This window comes from Mustela nivalis (genome assembly GCF_964662115.1).
Source record: "Mustela nivalis genome assembly, chromosome: 13".
Classification (NCBI taxonomy): Eukaryota; Metazoa; Chordata; class Mammalia; order Carnivora; family Mustelidae; genus Mustela; species Mustela nivalis.
The window spans coordinates 81,419,442-81,432,325 of record NC_139032.1 but is presented as its reverse complement, the minus strand read 5'-3'; the positions used below and the strand labels follow the sequence as shown (position 1 = coordinate 81,432,325).

The following is a 12,884-nucleotide window of genomic DNA, read 5'->3' as shown; positions in this document are numbered from 1 at the left end:
TTTTGTGAGATTAAGAGTCACTTATGGTTTGTCTCCCTCCCAATCCCATCTTGTTTCATTTATTCTTCTCCTACCCACTTAAGCCTCCATGTTGCATCACCACTTCCTCATATCAGGGAGATCATATGATAGTTGTCTTTCTCTGCTTGACTTATTTCGCTAAGCATGATACGCTCTAGTTCCATCCATGTTGTTGCAAATGGCAAGATTTCATTTCTTTTGATGGCTGCATAGTATTCCATTGTGTATATATACCACATCTTCTTGATCCATTCATCTGTTGATGGACATCTAGGTTCTTTCCATAGTTTGGCTATTGTGGACATTGCTGCTATAAACATTCGGGTGCATGTGCCCCTTTGGATCATTACGTTTGTATCTTTAGGGTAAATACCCAATAGTGCAATTGCTGGGTCATAGGGCAGTTCTATTTTCAACATTTTGAGGAACCTCCATGCTGTTTTCCAGAGTGGCTGCACCAGCTTGCATTCCCACCAACATCCTCGCCAGCATCTGTCATTTCCTGACTTGTTGATTTTAGCCACTCGGACTGGTGTGAGGTGATATCTCATTGTGGTTTTGATTTGTATTTCCCTGATGCCGAGTGATATGGAGCACTTTTTCATGTGTCTGTTCGCCATCTGGATGTCTTCTTTGCAGAAATGTCTGTTCATGTCCTCTGCCCATTTCTTGATTGGATTATTTGTTCTTTGGGTGTTGAGTTTGCTAAGTTCTTTATAGATTCTGGACACTAGTCCTTTATCTGATATGTCGTTTGCAAATATCTTCTCCCATTCTGTCAGTTGTCTTTTGATTTTGTTAACTGTTTCCTTTGCTGTGCAAAAGCTTTTGATCTTGATAAAATCCCAATAGTTCATTTTTTTCCCTTGCTTCCCTTGCCTTTTGCGTTGTTCCTAGGAAGATGTTGCTGCGGCAGAGGTCGAAGAGGTTGCTGCCCGTGTTCTCCTCAAGGATTTTGATGGATTCCTTTCGCACATTGAGGTCCTTCATCCATTTTGAGTCTATTTTTGTGTGTGGTGTAAGGAAATGGTCCAATTTCATTTTTCTGCATGTGGCTGTCCAATTTTCCCAGCACCATTTATTGAAGAGGCTGTCTTTTTTCCATTGGACATTCTTTCCTGCTTTGTCGAAGATGAGTTGACCATAGATTTGAGGGTCTATTTCTGGGCTCTCTATTCTGTTCCATTGATCTATGTGTCTGTTTTTGTGCCAGTACCATGCTGTCTTGATGATGACAGCTTTGTAATAGAGCTTGAAGTCCGGAATTGTGATGCCACCAACGTTGGCTTTCTTTTTCAATATCCCTTTGGCTATTTGAGGTCTTTTCTGGTTCCATATAAATTTTAGCATTATTTGTTCCATTTCTTTGAAAAAGATGGATGGTACTTTGATAGGAATTGCATTAAATGTGTAGATTGCTTTAGGTAGCATAGACATTTTCACAATATTTATTCTTCCAATCCAGGAGCATGGAACATTTTTCCATTTCTTTGTGTCTTCCTCAATTTCTTTCATGAGTACTTTATAGTTTTCTGAGTATAGATTCTGTGTCTCTTTGGTTAGGTTTATTCCTAGGTATCTTATGGTTTTGGATGCAATTGTAAATGGGATTGACTCCTTAATATCTCTTTCTTCTGTCTTGCTGTTGGTGTAGAGAAATGCAACTGATTTCTGTGCATTGATTTTATATCCTGACACTTTACTGAATTCCTGTATAAGTTTTGGAGTGGAGTCTTTTGGGTTTTCCACATATAGTATCATATCATCTGCGAAGAGTGATAATTTGACTTCTTCTTTGCCGATTTGGATGCCTTTAATTTCCTTTTGTTGTCTGATCGCTGAGGCTAGGACCTCTAGTACTATGTTGAATAGCAGTGGTGATAATGGACATCCCTGCCGTGTTCCTGACCTTAGCGGAAAAGCTTTCAGTTTTTCTCCATTGAGAATGATATTTGCGGTGGGTTTTTCATAGATGGCTTTGATGATATTGAGGTATGTGCCCTCTATCCCTACACTTTGAAGAGTTTTGATCAGGAAGGGATGCTGTACTTTGTCAAATGCTTTTTCAGCATCTATTGAGAGTATCATATGGTTCTTGTTCTTTCTTTTATTGATGTGTTGTATCACATTGACTGATTTGCGGATGTTGAACCAACCTTGCAGCCCTGGAATAAATCCCACTTGGTCGTGGTGAATAATCCTTTTAATGTACTGTTGAATCCTATTGTCTAGTATTTTGTTGAGTATTTTCGCATCTGTGTTCATCAAGGATATCGGTCTATAGCTCTCTTTTTTGGTGGGATCCTTGTCTGGTTTTGGGATCAAGGTGATGCTGGCCTCATAAAATGAGTTTGGAAGTTTTCCTTCCATTTCTATTTTTTGGAACAGTTTCAGGAGAATAGGAATTAGTTCTTCTTTAAATGTTTGGTAGAATTCCCCCGGGAAGCCGTCTGGCCCTGGGCTTTTGTTTGTTTGGAGATTTTTAATGACTGTTTCAATCTCCTTACTGGTTATGGGTCTGTTCAGGCTTTCTATTTCTTCCTGGTTCAGTTGTGGTAGTTTATATGTTTCTAGGAATGCATTCATTTCTTCCAGATTGTCAAATTTATTGGCGTAGAGTTGCTCATAGTATGTTCTTATAATAGTTTGTATTTCTTTGGTGTTAGTTGTGATCTCTCCTCTTTCATTCATGATTTTATTTATTTGGGTCCTTTCTCTTTTCTTTTTTATAAGTTGGGCCAGGGGTTTATCAATTTTATTAATTCTTTCAAAGAACCAGCTCCTAGTTTTGTTGATTTGTTCTATTGTTTTTTTGGTTTCTATTTCATTGATTTCTGCTCTGATCTTTATGATTTCTCTTCTCCTGCTGGGCTTAGGGTTTCTTTCTTGTTCTTTCTCCAGCTCCTTTAGGTGTAGGGTTAGGTTGTGTACCTGAGACCTTTCTTGTTTCTTGAGAAAGGCTTGTACCGCTATATATTTTCCTCTCAGGACTGCCTTTGTTGTGTCCCACAGATTTTGAACCGTTGTATTTTCATTATCATTTGTTTCCATGATTTTTTTCAATTCTTCTTTAATTTCCCGGTTGACCCATTCATTCTTTAGAAGGATACTGTTTAGTCTCCATGTATTTGGGTTCTTTCCAAACTTCCTTTTGTGGTTGAGTTCTAGCTTTAGAGCATTGTGGTCTGAAAATATGCAGGGAATGATCCCAATCTTTTGATACCGGTTGAGTCCTGATTTAGGACCGAGGATGTGATCTATTCTGGAGAATGTTCCATGTGCACTAGAGAAGAATGTGTATTCTGTTGCTTTGGGATGAAATGTTCTGAATATATCTGTGATGTCCATCTGGTCCAGTGTGTCGTTTAAGGCCTTTATTTCCTTGCTGATCTTTTGCTTGGATGACCTGTCCATTTCAGTGAGGGGAGTGTTAAAGTCCCCTACTATTATTGTATTATTGTTGATGTGTTTCTTTGATTTTGTTATTAATTGGTTTATATAGTTGGCTGCTCCGACATTGGGGGCATAGATATTTAAAATTGTTAAATCTTCTTGTTGGACAGACCCTTTGAGTATGATATAGTGTCCTTCCTCATCTCTTATTATAGTCTTTGGCTTAAAATCTAATTGATCTGATATAAGGATTGCCACTCCTGCTTTCTTCTGATGTCCATTAGCATGGTAAATTCTTTTCCACCCCCTCACTTTAAATCTGGAGGTGTCTTCGGGCTTAAAATGTGTTTCTTGGAGGCAACATATAGATGGGTTTTGTTTTTTTATCCATTCTGATACCCTGTGTCTTTTGACAGGGGCATTTAGCCCATTCACATTCAGGGTAACTATTGAGAGATATGAATTTAGTGCCATTGTATTGCCTGTAAGGTGACTGTTACTGTATATGGTCTCTGTTCCTTTCTGATCTACCACTTGTAGGCTCTCTCTTTGCTTAGAGGACCCCTTTCAATATTTCCTGTAGAGCTGGTTTGGTATTTGCAAATTCTTTCAGTTGTTGTTTGTCCTGGAAGCTTTTAATCTCTCCTTCTATTTTCAATGATAGCCTAGCTGGATATAGTATTCTTGGCTGCATGTTTTTCTCATTTAGTGCTCTGAAAATATCATGCCAGCTCTTTCTGGTCTGCCAGGTCTCTGTGGATAAGTCAGCTGCCAATCTAATATTTTTACCATTGTATGTTACAGACTTCTTTTCCCGGGCTGCTTTCAGGATTTTCTCTTTGTCACTGAGACTTGTAAATTTTACTATTAGGTGACGGGGTGTGGGCCTATTCTTATTGATTTTGAGGGGCATTCTCTGAACCTCCTGAATTTTTATGCTCGTTCCCTTTGCCATATTGGGGAAATTCTCCCCAATAATTCTCTCCAGTATACCTTCTGCTCCCCTCTCTCTTTCTTCTTCTTCTGGAATCCCAATTATTCTAATGTTGTTTCGTCTTATGGTGTCACTTATCTCTCGAATTCTCCCCTCGTGGTCCAGTAGCTGTTTGTCCCTCTTTTGCTCAGCTTCTTTATTCTCTGTCATTTGGTCTTCTATATCACTAATTCTTTCTTCTGCCTCATTTATCCTAGCAGTGAGAGCCTCCATTTTTGATTGCACCTCATTAATAGCTTTTTTGATTTCAACTTGGTTAGATTTTAGTTCTTTTATTTCTCCAGAAAGGGCTTTTATATCTCTCGAGAGGGTTTCTCTAATATCTTCGATGCCTTTTTGGAGCCCGGCTAGAACCTTGAGAATTGTCATTCTGAACTCTAGATCTGACATATTACCGATGTCTGTATTGATTAGGTCCCTAGCCTTCGGTACTGCCTCTTGTTCTTTTTTTTGTGTTGAATTTTTACGTCTTGTCATTTTGTCCAGATAAGAGTAAATGGAGGGGCAAGTAAAATACTAAAAGGGTGGCAACAACCCCAGGAAAATATGCTTTAACCAAATTAGAAGAGATCCAAAATCGTGAGTGGGGAGAAAGGGGATAAAAAGAGGTTCAAAAAGGAAGAAAGAAAAAAAAAAGCAAAAAGAAAAGAAAAAAAAAAAAGAAAAGAAAAGAATTTTTAAAAAAAGAAAACACCTAAGAAAAATGTAAAAAAGAAAAAATATATATATTAGATAAACTAGTAGAAAATCGTTAAAAAAGAAAAAGGTAACAGTTAAAAAAAAAAAAATTTACCCGAAGGCGAGAAAAAAAAAAATGAAAAAGAAAAAATTAAATTAACTGCAAGACTAAAAAAAATCACAGGAAAAAAGCCATGAGTTCCGTGCTTGGCTTTCTCCTCCTCTGGAATTCTGCTGCTCTCCTTGGTATTGAAACCGCACTCCTTGGTAGGTGAACTTGGTCTCGGCTGGATTTCTTGTTGATCTTCTGGGGGAGGGGCCTGTTGTAGTGATTCTCAAATGACTTTGCCCCAGGTGGAATTACACCTCCCTTACCCGGGGCCGGGGTGAGTAATCCGCTCGGGTTTGCTTTCAGGAGCTTTAGTTCCCTGAGCGCTTTCCGTAGAGTTCCGGAGGACGGGAATACAAATGGCGGCCTCCTGGTCTCGGCCCGGAGGAGCCGAGATTTCAGGGCCCCACTCCTCAGTGCGCCCTCAGAGAACAGCGCCCAGTCACTCCCGTCTGCCTGACCTCCGGCCGCGCTCCGAGCTCACCGAGCCTGCGACCGGTTCAAGGGAACACGGAGCTGTGAGCTTACTGTCGGCTCTGTCTCTGTAGCCGGCTTTCCCGTTCCAATACCCGCAAGCTCTGCGACACTCAGACACCCCCGATCCTTCTGTGACCCTGCGGGACCTGAGGCCACGCTGACCCCGTGTGGGCTTCACTCTGGTTTAGCCTCTGGAGCGATGTCCCTCAGCGGAACAGACTTTTAAAAGTCCTGATTTTGTGTGCGGTTGCTCCGCTGCTTGCCGGGAGCCGGCCCCTCCCCCCGGCGTCTATCTTCCCATCGCTTTGGATTCACTTCTCCGCCGGTCCTACCTTTCAGAAAGTGGTTGTTTTTCTGTTTCCAGAATTGCTGTTCTTCTTCTCTTCGATCTGCCGATGGATTTTCAGGTGTTTGCAATCTTTAGATAAGCTATCTAGCTGATCTCCGGCTAGCTGAAGCAGTCTCAGCTTGCTACTTCTCCGCCATCTTGACTCCTCCGAGTATAGACGTTTTAAGAATGTTTATTCTTCTGATCCAAGAGCATGGAATGGTCTTCCATCTTTTTGTGTCTTAATCAATTTCCTTTATGAGTGTTCTGTAGTTCTGCAAGTACAGATCCTTTACCTCTTTGGTTAGGTTTATTCCCAAGTATCTTATGGTTCTTGGTGCTATAGTGAATGGAATCGATTCTCTAATTTCCCTTTCTGTATTTTCATTGTTAGTGTATAAGAAAGCCACTGATTTCTGCACATTGACTTTGTATCCTGCCACATTGCTGAATTGCTGTATGAGTTCTAGTAGTTTGGGGGTGGAGTCTTTTGGGTTTTCCACATAAAGAATCATGTCATCTGCAAAGAGAGAGAGTTTGACTTCTTCCTTGCCAATTTGGATACCTTTTATTTCTCTTTGTTGTCTGATTGCTGTTGCTAGGACTTCTAATACTATGTTGAACAAGAATGAAACTCGATCATTTTCTTACACCGTACACAAAGATAAACTCAAAATGGATAAAAGACCTCAACGTGAGACAGGAATCCATCAGACTTTTAGAGGAGAACATAGGCAGTAATCTCTTCTATATCAGCCACAGCAACTTCTTTCAAGATATGTCTCCAAAGGCAAAGGAAACAAAAGTGAAAATAAACTTTTGGGACTTCACCAAAATCAAAAGCCTCTGCACAGCAAAGGAAACAGTCAAAAAAACAAAGAGGCAACCCACGGAATGGGAGAAGATATTTGCAAATGACAGTACAGACAAAAGGTTGATATCCAGGATCTATAATGAACTCCTCAAACTCAACACACACAAGACAGGCAATCATATAAAAAAATGGGCAGAAGATATGAACAGAGACTTCTCCAATGAAGACATACAAATGGCTATCAGACACATGAAAAAATGTTCATCATCACTAGCCCTCAGGGAGATTCAAATTAAAACCACATTGAGATATCACCTTATACTAGTTAGAATGGCCAAAATTAACAAGACAGGAAACAACATGTGTTGGAGGGGATGTGGAGAAAGGGGAACCCTCTTATACTGTTGGTGGGAATGCAGGTTGGTGCAGCCACTTTGGAGAACAGTGCTACAAAAGTTGGGTATCTGTCCTTTCTGATGGAGGCATAATGCTCCATAGTTTATATGGACCACAAATTCCTTATCCATTCGTCCATTGAAGGGCATCTTGGTTCTTTCCACAGTTTGGCGACCGTGGCCATTGCTGCTATAAACATTGGGGTACAGATGGCCCTTCTTTTCACTACATCTGTATCTTTGGGCTAAATACCTGGTAGTGCAATGACAGGGTCATAGGGAAGTTCTATTTTTAATTTCTTGAGCAATCTCCACACCATTCTCCAAAGAGACTGCACCAACTTGCATTCCCGCCAACAGTGGAAGAGGGTTCCCCTTTCTCCACATCCCCTCCAACACATGTTGTTTCCTGTCTTGCTAATTTTGGCCATTCTAACTGGTGTAAGGTGATATCTCAATGTGGTCATCATTACTTTTTGATGTAGTGTTCAATGATTCATTAGTTGTGTATAACACCCAGTGCTCCTTACAACATGTGCCCTCCTTAATACCCGTCACTGGGCCAACCCTTCCCCTCACCCTCAGTTTGTTTATTGGAGTCCATAGTCTCTCATGGTTTGTCTCCCTGTCTGATTTTTTCCCCTTCAGTTTTCCCTTCCTTCCCCTAATGTTCTCCATGCTATTGCTTATGTCCCACATCTTAGTGAAACCATATGATAATTGTCTTTCTCTGATTGACTTATTTCACTGAGCATAATCCCCTCCAGTTCCATCTATGCTGGTGCAAATGATGGGTATTCATCCTTTATGATGAATGAATAATATTCCACTGTATAGTGGAACTATACTATAAAGTATAAACTATACTATAAAGAAGAACCACATCTTCTTTATCTGTTCATTTGTTGAAGGGCACCTTGGCTCTTTCCACAGTTTGGCTTTTGTGGACATCGCTGCTATTAACATTGAAGTGCGTGTGCCCCACCCTTTTCACTAAATCTGTATCTTTGGTGTTTTTAAAAAAGATTTTATTTATTTTTTTTTCATTTATTTATTTTCAGCATAACAGTATCATTATTTTTTCACCACACCCAGTGCTGCATGCAATCCGTGCCCTTATAATACCCACCACCTGGTTCCCCCAACCTCCCACACCCCCGCCACTTCAAACCCCTCATATTGTTTTTCAGAGTCCATAGTCTCTCATGATTCACCTCCCCTTCCAATTTACCCCAACTCCCTTCTCCTCTCTAATTCCCCATGTCCTCCATGCTATTTGTTATGCTCCACAAATAAGTGAAACCATATGATAATTGATTCTCTCTGCTTGACTGATTTCACTCAGCATAATCTCTTCCAGTCCCGTCCATGTTGCTACAAAAGTTGGGTATTCATCCTTTCTGATGGAGGCATAATACTCCATAGTGTATATGGACCACATCTTCCTTATCCATTCATCCATTGAAGGGCATCTTGGTTCTTTCCACAGTTTGGTGACCATGGCCATTGCTGCTATAAACATTGGGGTACAGATGGCCCTTCTTTTCACTACATCTGTATCTTTGGGGTAAATACCCAGTAGTGCAATGGCAGGGTCATAGGGAAGTTCTGTTTTTAATTTCTTGAGGAATCTCCACACTGTTCTCCAAAGAGGCTGCACCAACTTGCATTCCCACCAACAGTGGAAGAGGGTTCCCCTTTCTCCACATCCCCTCCAACACATGTTGTTTCCTGTCTTGCTAATTTGGGCCATTCTAATATAGTTTCACTTTTTATTTCCTCTTCAATTTATGTATTATTTTTAACTGTGTTACTGAGTCTCCAAATATATGGAGAATTTCCAGACATCTTTTTGTTATTGATTTTTAATTTAACTACATTGTAGTCAGAGAACTCTTTGTGTGATTTAAATCCATCTAAATTCATTGAGACTTGTTAGGTTGCTCAGAGTCCATTCATCATGGCCTCTAATGCTACCATGCTGACATGAAAGGACTAAATCTCTTGTCTATATTATTCCAATTACCTTATAACTTTCCTACTTTTACACTTGTCTTCTTCCAGGCTAGTCTCAACAAAAGAGCTAGAAGGATGCTTTTCAAACTCAAGACATGATCTTGAAATTGAAACAGATCAAATCACCTCTCTGTTGATGACCTTATGTTGGCTTCTCAGATCACGTACAGTCAAATCAAAGGTCATACTTGCCTATAAGGCCTTACCCAAAGAGATCCTTTGTTACTTCTAACCTTTATCTCCTACCAGTCCCCACCATACTGCTCACTCCCTGATAGTCAGTTTAGCTTCCTTTCAGTTTCTCCAACATGCCAACCACTCTCTCATCTCAGACCCTTGGCAGTTTCTACACCTTCTGTATAAAATGTTCTTCCCCTCAGTAAAAATAGTAACTTCTTTTCCTATCCCCCTTAAGCTGTTTATGTAAATTATTCCTTTTTACTGAAGCCTACTCTGACCACGAGACCACTTGTAATTGCATGCAATCCTTAGCACCCTTTGTTCCTATCACCTTGCTTATAATATAAATAGATATTTATGTATAATTTAATATAATTAAATAATATAAAACTAATTATCTTATAATGTACTATATGCTTTACATATTTATTTTTTTTAATGACAGTGTCTCCCTTCTATAATGTCCACTCCTCAAAGGGAGAATGTTTGACTCATTTGTATATAAAAGTACCTGGCACATAGTAGTTATAGAACACAAATTTATTTAATGAATGATATCCCATGCATACATTTATCTGTGCTTCAACTAGAAATGGGTTGTCTCAGTCTGGGTAGAGACAATACACATTTTTCCAAACAAGAAGGAAGAGGAATAAAGACAATCTCAATAAGAAAAGTTCTGTAGAGGGAAAAGACTTAGAATGAAGAAATGTGTTAAGATCAATGATTGCCCTATGCATCTCTGTTGGGTTCTTTCTACCATGAGTACAATAAAATTAACTAGAGAGGTCAAAAGTTTTGCATTTTACTGAGGCTTTAGGAATCTGTAATAAAATACTTTATTAATCAGTTACCTCATTCAGAAGACAAACATTTAAATGTCCTTTCTCTGAAAACTAGAAATTACACTATGTTTTTATAGCTCTGGGGGAAAAATAAATTAAAATATAAATTATTAATTTGTATACAACCATTTTATGGCACCTTAATTTCTTCTTTCAAAATTTTATTTATTTTAGAGAGAGAGAAGGGGGAGGGACAGAGTAAGAGGGAGAGAGAGACTCTGGAGCAGACTCCACATTAAGTGTGACTTGATCTCACGAACCTGAGATCATGACCTGAGACAAAACGAAGAGTTGGACGGTTAACCGACTATGCCATCCACATACCCCATGACACCTTAGTTTCTAAAGCAACTCAATTTTATAAACATTGAAACTAACTCAAGTAAGAGCTTAAATGCACATTTCACTCTTGGTTTAAAAAGTATCGTCTCACAGCACATTTGACAGTTTCAGTGTTCAACTTGGGAGTTAAGAGTTTAAAGAATGAGGAGAACCTTTTGAAATTATATTGCGCACTTTTAAGGCCTGGGAGTATAGGGATCACAAACAGAGGAACTATTCAAAAGAGAGTGTATGGAGCAAAAAGTGAGGTCGGTCACCTGAGTACAGTTTTTGAGAAGATCTCTGGGTCAATAGGTCAGTAGGTTGGATAAGATCAAGAGTAGGGGACTGTCCTTTAGGCATCTGCCTTTGGCTCAGGTCATGGTCCCGGGGTCCTGGGATTGAGCCCTGCATCAGGCTCCCCACTCAGCGGGAGGTCTGCTTCTCCCTCTCCCACTGCCCCTGCTTGTGTTCCCTCTCTTGCTATGTCTTTGTCAAATAAATAAATAAAATCTTAAAACAAAACAAAAGAGTAGGGGACTGTCACTTGGAGAACAGGATCTCCCTTCTGAGAAGTTTCCCCATGGCCCCTTTCATATCTCTGTTCCTCAGGCTATAGATGAAGGGGTTCAGCATGGGGGTGACCACTGTGTACATCACTGAAGCAATTATGTCTTTGTCATTGGAGTTGCTCGATGATGGGAAAAAGTACAGATCCATGATTGTCCCATAGAAGAGAAATACCACAGAGAGGTGAGGCCACAGGTGGACAAGGCTTTATATATCCCCTTGATTGAGGGAAACCTTACGATGGTGGCCCCAATGCGGCCATAAGAGACTAGAACCCCAATAAATAAAAGGATAATGATTAATCCTCCAACAATGAAGATAAAAATCTCATTGAGGGAGGTGTCTGAGCAGGAGAGTTTAAGCAGGGCAGCAAGGTCACAGAAGAAGTGGGGGATGGTATTGTTAGCACAGAAGAACAGTTGAGCCAGGAGGATGGTGTGGGACAGGGCACTTGCACAAGAGAGGAACCAGGATCCAGCCAAAAGAAATATGCACAGCTCCTCCCTCATGGTGGTGGTGTAATGTAAAGGGTGACAAATGGCCACATACCTGTCATATGCCATCACTGTGAGAAGCAGGTTATCAATGCAGCCAAAAAATATGAAAAAATACATCTGCGTTACACACCCTGCATAGGGAATGGATTGATCCTGAGTATGCATGTTTATCAGCATCTTTGGGACAGTGACAGATGAGAAACAGATGTCAGTGAAGGCCAACTGGCTGAGGAAGAAGTACATGGGGGTGTGGAGGTGAGAGTCCAGCCTGATGAGCAGGATGATGAGCAGATTCCCCAGCACCGTGGTCAGGTACATGCCCAGGAACAGAAAGAAGAACACACCCTGCTGCTCTGGCCGGATGGGGAGCCCCAGGAGGAGGAACTCGGATATGCTGCTCTGGTTCTCCCTTCTCATGCTGCTTTTCTCTCTGCTTAGATTGAAGGAATATTGGGAATGTTCCAGATGATAAATAGGAAGAGTGGCAATCACTGTATGGTTATCTACTTCCTACTGAGGAATTCCTCAAGGTATTCTCGCCTACTGTGGCCTGAATCCTCACCCCGCACCAAAGCTCCAATGACCAGGAAAATCCCCTACAATGTAAAGCAGACGAAATCTCTTTATTTACTGAACAATGTGTTGGACACCATATTCTTTCCTGGAGAAACAAGAAATATGGGCCTTTCCTTCAGGGAGCTCACATATTAAGGAGTAGCCCATTCAAACACTGGTTCAGAGCAGCGTATCTGTGACTAGTAGGTTCTGACCCCACTTTCTAGCTAGTCCCCACAGCATACTCTGTCTTAGCCTTGTTTTGTTCTTCTGCAGGGTAAGCATAGCAATGCCTGCCCATCCAGTCTGCGGAATTAAGCGATTCAGTGGGAGATATTAGAACAGAGTTCTTCATATAGTAAACACACAGATCTGTCATCTGATGTCTTCAAGCCAGTGTAAGTGTCCAGATAAACCCTGGGTTAATCTTTAGAAATCCAGTATACCAGAAATGTGAGGTTGGCATTAGCAAGAAGCAGGTAGCTGCTCTGAAAGTTGTGTTAACTGTGTGGGCTTTCATGTTTTCAAGGGAAGTACAGAGACACACACCCCAGAGCCTGGGATCAACTTCCTGATGAAACATAGCTTGACATATGTTATTTATTTTGGAAAAAATAAATTACACTTCACTCATCTCTAGTTTTGTTCATTTCTCTGCTTTTCTCTTTAGTGAATCAAACTGGCAGCAAAG

At 40.5% G+C, this 12,884-nt stretch overlaps 1 long non-coding RNA gene and 1 pseudogene across 2 annotated transcripts in view; both read right to left on the bottom strand.

The window, feature by feature from the left end:
- LOC309846545 overlaps positions 1-12,884 on the bottom strand; it is a 762,900-nt gene that overhangs the window by 342,614 nt on the left and 407,402 nt on the right. The window lies entirely within an intron of this gene.
- Positions 11,115-12,055, bottom strand: LOC309846896 (olfactory receptor 1J4-like; annotated as a pseudogene). Its single transcript has one exon. The product of its transcript is annotated as an olfactory receptor 1J4-like (transcript).